Source organism: Agelaius tricolor, unplaced genomic scaffold (genome assembly GCF_023055355.1).
Source record: "Agelaius tricolor isolate 1412-34295 unplaced genomic scaffold, bAgeTri1.0.p SCAF_7, whole genome shotgun sequence".
In the NCBI taxonomy this organism is placed as follows: domain Eukaryota; kingdom Metazoa; phylum Chordata; class Aves; order Passeriformes; family Icteridae; genus Agelaius; species Agelaius tricolor.
The window spans coordinates 6,393,717-6,399,716 of NW_027269267.1; the positions used below are offsets into that span (position 1 = coordinate 6,393,717).

The following is a 6,000-nucleotide window of genomic DNA, read 5'->3' on the forward strand; positions in this document are numbered from 1 at the left end:
TAAGTTATTGGCAACAAATCACTTGTCCCTCAGGACACACAGCACTTTCATTTCTACTGGCAAAACATGGAGGGAGCCTGCTCTAAGTTTACCTGGTATTTATTCTGAAAGGTTTTAATAAGGACTTAATTGTAGAAGGGTTTCCAAGGAACGGCTTGAAAATGAATGTATCCTTGTCCAGGGAAAATAATGGCTCTGCTGCATAGTTTAGAATCTTTGGGATTAAGGATGTGGCTGGTGGAATTTATGAAAAGTAGTGTAAATAAATACATCAAGATGTGATCATTTGGAGGTTGTTTCTCATAACCGCTTTTCCTCCTCCTTTCGTGTTATTTATTCTTCTCTGCTGTGCAGCCCTGACAGTTTCCTTTGGGACCTGGTGCAGATACCTGGGGTCTGGCTGCTGGGTCCCCCCAGATGGGATGGGCTGGTCCCACCTCAATGTTCTTGGAGGGCTTCAGCCTCCAAACACACCTTTAGAGGAGAAAGCAAACAAAGGAAGGCTCAGGTTCCCTTGTTGGTGCTCAGAGAGATGCTGTACCTGCTGTGGGTGGGGGCATCACCACCCTACAGTGCTCTGCTGGTGATCTTCTTTGCTTTCTGTGGAGGAGTCTGTTGACAATGGACTATTTTCCACCTGAAAAATGGAAGCAGTTCTGCTGTTCATCCTCCCTGCTGGAGGTTTTCAATGGCAGGTGTGCTGCAGCAGCTCTGGAGAGCCTGAGGAGCCCACTGCTCTCACCCCACGGAGTCAGAGAAAGGCACGTGGGCCTGAAGAGCCTTTTGAGAGAGCTCTCAAGCCTCTTGAACCTGAGCTTGGCTGTTTCTGTTGTGAATGACAGCAAAGAGCCAATCACCCCTAACCAAGTTCATGTTGCAGTAAAGGGAATTTAAATCCTGAGAGTTTTGGTTCAAGGCTGCACAGACACCTCCATTTGGTCACTGGCCTGTCTTTTTATTCCAACACTGTTGTAGGAATGTAAATTGGGACCAACAAGGAACAAAATGGTTTCTGTTCCTAAGTAGATGCTTCAGTTAAGGCCATCAGATGCAAGTTTTAATTATCGGTGAGGTAATTGAATGCCAACATTTTTTTCCTTTGTTTCAGGCTGTAATTATCTCATTTTACACCTTCATGGTCACTGCTTGTTTTCATGGGGAGACTTTTTTGCAGTCCCTCACACTGATTTAAAAAAACATCTGAAATTACTAGCACCATAATTAGGACTGAAACGGGGAACAGCTCCCCCTAATAATTGCAGATATGATGAGTAACTGTAATTTATGTTGGCTTTCTATCACCACGAGTTTTACAAAAAGCAAACAAACAAAAACAAACAAAAAGGTCAGCATCCCCACATTTGCTTTTTGCCCAGCCTGTCCCCTCCTCTCCTGGTTCCTGTGGGCTGTGGCCACTCAATGGCAAAGGTGTGGGCTGGACATGTCTGTCTGTCTGTCTGTCTGTCTGTCTGTCTGTCTGTCAGTTGTTGCTGCAGCTCTCCAGTGTAACGTGGGGATGAACCACAGTGGATCTCATCCACCTTATCCCCTCCTCCCCTGTGCCACATCCTCAAGCACAGCAGCTCACAAGGGTGTGGAAAACTGAGCTGACAAAGTCAGAGGACCCAGTGGATGGGAATCCATGACACCAAGTGTTGTGAAGCTATGAGGAGCCAACACAGAAAAGTTTGGCCCCAAATTCTCCTCCCAAATGTCTCTATTGGGCAAAGGTCCACTGCAACCTCTCTTATTCCAAAATACTGCAGAAGTACTTTAAGAACCAAAAACCATTATGTTTTAAAAAATAACTATATTGGAGGGAGTTGAAGGTTTACTTTTTAGACACAATTGTCTAAAACCCCAGATGTTTCATGTTTAAATCACCATGAACTCAGAGGTCTGATGCTTCACTCAGGCCAGTCCCAAGGTTTAGAGGCTTAGAACCATCTAATAGACCATCCATATGTTGTCACTCTGTCCTTTCAGTGATGATTCAGACATTAAACTTCTCATTTTTATGATTTGTCTTTCAGTGTGTTTTTCATTAATATTAAGATAAAAATAAACCCCAGAAAGTTCTTAGGTGTATGAATGTATCATTAATACAAGTGTTGAATGATTACGTAAGGTAAGAGTTCTTTTCCTCCTCTCTTGCATTTCCATGGAATAAGAAACTGTAATATGCCTGAAAACCCTCTTTTGTAATGTTGCTTCACAATCATTGACTAGAAAGATCAGAACATTTCCTGAAATAATGTGGTTTGCATAAGGTCACAGTAGAGATCAGAGGGAAGAATTGCACCATGTCCCAGTTAAAATATGTCTTTTAACCACTGAATTTGCTCTTTTGTAATTTTGAATATTTCCCCCAAATGAGCATAATCAAGATACCTCCACATGTGTTATTGTGCATGTATCTGTATTTATATACATGCCCATATACATAGCAGATGCAAAGATTTTGGTTGTACCGCATGCAACTGCAAAAAAAAAGCTACTTCAAAAAATCAACCAGTAATAAAATGCTGTATTTTTTCTTAGGAAGACAAGAAAATGTGAGTAAAGATTAGAATTATAAAAACAAAAATTCACCTGGAAAACCCTTCTACAGTAAGCAGAACTGTTGTTCTTTATCACAGTGGTCAGACAGTCACCTGCAGTGTGGCAGCTGTCCCTGAACACCACTGAGTTCTCCATGCCCATGGCTCTGTACTGCTCTCATAACTGCTAACTGAAAGTTATAGGGAGAAAAATAAATAAAATAAAATAAAATAAAATAGAATAAACTAAATTAAACTAAACTAAAGTAAAAGGAATATCAGAGTATCAGTTTTAACAGAGCACTGGAAAGCAAAGAGCCACAATGTGTTGTCTGGCTGATGGTGTATCCAAAGTTCATCTGGAAGTTGAAAGGGGCCGCAGGAAGACATTGAATGCACCTAAGAGATAACGATGTAAATCAGGTTTTGTGGTAATTAAGGTATGTGTGGTAAAAACAGAGGCAGATGCATGTTTAGATTAGTGAGTTGTGCCAAACATGATTGGTGCTGAAACTTTGAGAATTGATTGCCAAATTTGTTGTTATTCCCATTCCGGGCAGAGAGTTTGGAGTAGAAGAGTCATTAGCAGCAGCTCTCTCAACACTACCAATGTAATGATTAGTAAAACATGAAAACATGCTGGGCAGCCCTCTGGAGAGCTGGCAGCTAACATGGCCCTAAAAGTTTCTCTTATATTTTGTCTTTTACCTACTGGTGTCCTAAAATGATATTTTCCACCTTCTTTTGTCCTAACCCCTGATTTTGGAGACTGAAATGCAACATAAGACACACTCTTCAGTTCTCAGGGTCAGTAGGAACATTCACTTGCTCAGAGTTAATCACACACCAAAGCAATATTTTGAATGGCCATTTTAACCCTGCAACACCCTGCCATGTACCAAAGAAAACCCTACTGGCAAGGATCAGTGTTATCCCCAGTGTTGTCTCCCCAGCTCTGTTTATGGCAAGAACCTGTGCTTTTAATTTATCATAGTCCCCTCCTGAAGTCTGGTGTTGTCATGTAAAGCCAAACAGAGCAGATGTTGTTATGATAATGATGATTAACATTATTATTGATGTTTATAAATTAAAGCCTGTTTAGGCGAGCAGTCACCTGCCTGTTTGAGTTCTGTGGGACTGACAGGACCACTGAGGCCCCCACACTTGATTAAAGGCTGTTTTAAATAGGAGTGAACCCGAACATATGTTTAATTGCTTCACTAGAAGTATGGAAAGTCTCATTCTCTTCATGGGACAAACCTTTGTTCCTTCCAGCCAGACCATGCAGGCATAAATCACCCTGAGCAGCCAAAGAATCCTCTGCCTGCAAAAATCCCCGGATTGATCAAACTTAACACCTAATTACAGAGCTGGGGAGCTTGCACTGAAGGCGGTTTGAAAGGCTGCCTGGAACATCATGGGTTGAGCTGCCTTTGTTGGGAGCATTGTGCTGTGATGTGTAACGTGGGTAGATTCCTGTGGGATGTTGACAGTTTGTGGGAAATGCATGTAGGAGGAACTGGGTTACGAAGACCAGGGGGTTTAAATTTTTTTTTTTTTTTTTTTTACTCTCTCTCTCTCCCTCGTTGTACTGCATGTGGGCTTGGAGATTTTTGGGGTTTGGTTTGGTTTGTTGGCTTTTTAAGCTATGGGGAAGGAAGAGCTTCTGGTTTTGGAAAAATCTGGCCACTCCATGCAGTGTGGTATGAGCCACTCATTCCTGAAGGTTCGATACTGCACTGGTCCTACCCTCCTAAAAGGATGCTGGTTGATGCTCCTCAAAGCTCTAATGTTCCTTTTTTTTTTTTTTTTGCTAATGGCATTTATATTGAGTGCTAATCACTTGTTAAGCTATGGATTTATGTAATAAATTAATTAGCTCTGCAATGTTTTCTCCACTCTCTGCCTGCCAGTCTGTCTCTGCTGGGACTTGTTAGTTTTTTTCCAGTTACAAATAGCTCTCAGAATTATTATTTGTTTTTAAATAATTTGTCAGGCAAATATTTTTTTCCCTTTCACACCAGAAGTGGATTTTCTCCTGTGTGTTATCCCAGCCTGAGGCACTGGGCAGGCGTGATTTGGGTCTGCACTGGCAGTGGGTTTTCCACACTCAAACATACAGAGTTTAAAGTTCATGAGCTTACAGAAGGGCAAGGATAGGGCCAGAAGCTTTGCCATTGGAAAAGGATGGATCTTGCCTTCATGAACAACTTAGGCCTAGTATGTACAGGGCATGAGCTATCCAAAGCCATAATGCCATTTGTTATAGAAAAACCATTTTCATGGCACCCTCCCTCCCATGCTTTCTGTTCCCTCTCCTGAGTGTATGCTGGAATTGGTATGATATCAGAGCAGGATGTGTTTAATCCAGAGATGTGTTTGGTGTTTACAACTTACTGAAAAATATTTCTTGAACTCCGTGAATTTGCATATTCCAGTTTTCTTCATATGCATTCAGTCCATTTTAATTTTGCTAGAACAAAGAATTTCAGAGAATGGTTTTGTAATGGTGTTGTGAGAAAAAAATGCAGTCTTTTATCACTCCTTATGGATTTTTATTATGTAACATTTCCACCTTTTTGAATGAGAGAAACATTGAATAGGAGCACAGGATATTTAATTTGTATTAGACTTATCATATTGAAACCTCTAATACATTTCTTCTTATTTTGTCTTTAAATTAAATGGACCTAATCCTTTTTATCTTTTCACATAGAAAATTCTTCATTCCTCTATTTATTTTAATTATTTTTATCTGAATCCCCTCTGTTGTTGTATTAGCTCCTCCAAAAGCACTGACCAAAACTGAACAGTGTCCCTGTTGGCAGTGCATTATTCATTTACCTATCACATCATGCTGTTTGTAATGTTTTCCACCCTGTCTTGCACCTCATAATACACAATTTGTCATTTTTTTTCCCACAGATTCCACACTCTACAGAAGCTTTCCTGCAGAGCTGTCATCAGGAGTGAACCAAGCCTTTTCCAGAGTGTTGCAGTTTATAAGTCAATAAAGTGCCTTTGACTTTCTAAATTCTTACTAATTGTCAATGCTTGTACTGGGCTGCCATTCACCTGGCATTGTTTGGGTTGTCACCATGTTTTTCTTCAGTTTCAGCCAATAATGTGTTCAGTTCTGGCCCCCTCACAACAATAAAGACTTTGAGGCTCTGGAGTGTGTCCAGAGAAGGGCAATGGAGCTGGGGAAGGGGATGGAGTACAAATCTCATGGTCCGTGGCTGAGGGAGCTGGGGGTGTTTAGCCTGGATAAAAGGAGGCTCAGGTGGGACCTTACACTTGGTAAAACGCCCTGACAGGAGGTTTTGAGCAAGTAGCCATTGGTCTCTTCTCTCAAGAAAAAAATTAGAGGATGAGAGAAGCAAGGGGAGGTTTAGATTGGATATTAGGAAATATGTCTTCACAGAAACAGGTTGTCAGGCATTGAAACAAGCTGCCCAGG

General features: G+C 41.2%; 1 long non-coding RNA gene across 1 annotated transcript in view; it reads left to right on the plus strand.

Moving 5' to 3' along the window:
* Nucleotides 1-5,574, plus strand: part of LOC139591908 (uncharacterized) — a 92,287-nt gene extending 86,713 nt beyond the window's left edge. The window contains exon 3 of the long non-coding RNA XR_011679792.1: nucleotides 5,466-5,574. This is a non-coding gene — a long non-coding RNA (uncharacterized lncRNA). The remainder of the gene's footprint in view (nucleotides 1-5,465) is intronic.
* The last annotated feature ends 426 nt before the right edge of the window (nucleotides 5,575-6,000 follow it).